Source organism: Hypomesus nipponensis, chromosome 1 (assembly GCF_054491055.1).
Source record: "Hypomesus nipponensis isolate SF chromosome 1, ASM5449105v1, whole genome shotgun sequence".
NCBI lineage: Eukaryota > Metazoa > Chordata > Actinopteri > Osmeriformes > Osmeridae > Hypomesus > Hypomesus nipponensis.
The window spans coordinates 9,282,090-9,283,480 of record NC_140361.1 but is presented as its reverse complement, the minus strand read 5'-3'; positions in this window follow the sequence as shown (position 1 = coordinate 9,283,480).

Sequence of the window (1,391 nt, the reverse complement as noted above, 5' to 3'; positions counted from 1 at the left end):
ACGCCAGTCTATGCAGCAGCAGCAGTTGTGAAGAAAGCATGCAATATTACTCACGTACGCTAATCGGAAGCATCGTTTTGCTCGCATACATCAGTTAAAACATTTATGATAAGAAGGCTTGTATTCACTTGGTCTTTCAGTCAGTATTGAACTATGATGTGATGAACTATGTACCTAGTTAAGTTATCGGTACCATGCAATAACCTTTTAACAAGATTGTATAATATATTTGAACCCAGTTTACAAATGATAGTAGCACAAATTATGACCAAATATTATATGAATATTCATAAGATGCTGAATTATAATGATAGATAACATCAACAATTCCTTCTGAATCGATGCAAATATACACAAGTTATTGGTATTTTATCCAACCATTTATATATCTCAGCCACTGGATTTCAGAGTCCCTCCATGCCAAGAAATGTGTTATGTATATTGCGATCCATTATGAAAGTAACAGTTCTTCCACATACTAGGCTATCTAAAAGAGGGCGGACAATAACAAATACCACGTGACCAACTGCAGCACTTTCAGTCTAGACAGACGGAATTGTCGACTCAAAGCATCCTCGCTGTCCCGTGGAGGAGGAGAGATGCGCCAACTGATCGTCAACACTAGGACGTACGTTACACTCCAGTCACCGGTATCTAGGAGTACAAGATAATTTTTTTATGACATGTTAGTTAAATTGTTTAAATTGTTAAAACCATGCACAACAATGCGCTAAAGCTCTTTGTAACAATCTCAGCGGTTAAGTATCCACTTCAGCCGGTCTGACGCGTTTCCAACCCCCCTCTGTTTTCTGACAGAGGACCCTGCCATTCAGGCTGAACTCGACTGTGTCACTTGTCTCAGTGCAGAACATCCAGATGTGCCCACTATATCCTTGCAAACACGACACACTCGGATTTCAGGAACACGTTTTTCAAAATACCAGCTCTATTCGTTACTGCGTCATTGATGTAAGATGGAAAAGAAAGTATGGCACTGCATCTGAACTTGCGTGGATGAAAGTCACGGTTTTAAAAAGCGCTCAGTCAGCACGCGACTCACTCAGTCTTCAGTGTGTCTGTCTTGCCTGCGTGGTTCTCTCCTGCATCCATCAGCGAGTATCACTTCTGAACCCTGCAGCGGAGCATCCTTTAGACAATAAGGTTCTGGACATGCAAGTCAACCCGTCCTGCGACATGTTCGGACCCGTTGATGTCACTTCCTGTCAATGTACTACATAACAAGCCAGTAATCCAGAAATAAAATATTATAATGAAGGTAATTTATTTCCAGTTCAAACGGCGGACGAGTTCACAAGGTCACGCAGAACAATACGTAATTGAGATTTATGCCGTCTTGACATTTGTGAACATTTAAAGTGGTACCTAACGTC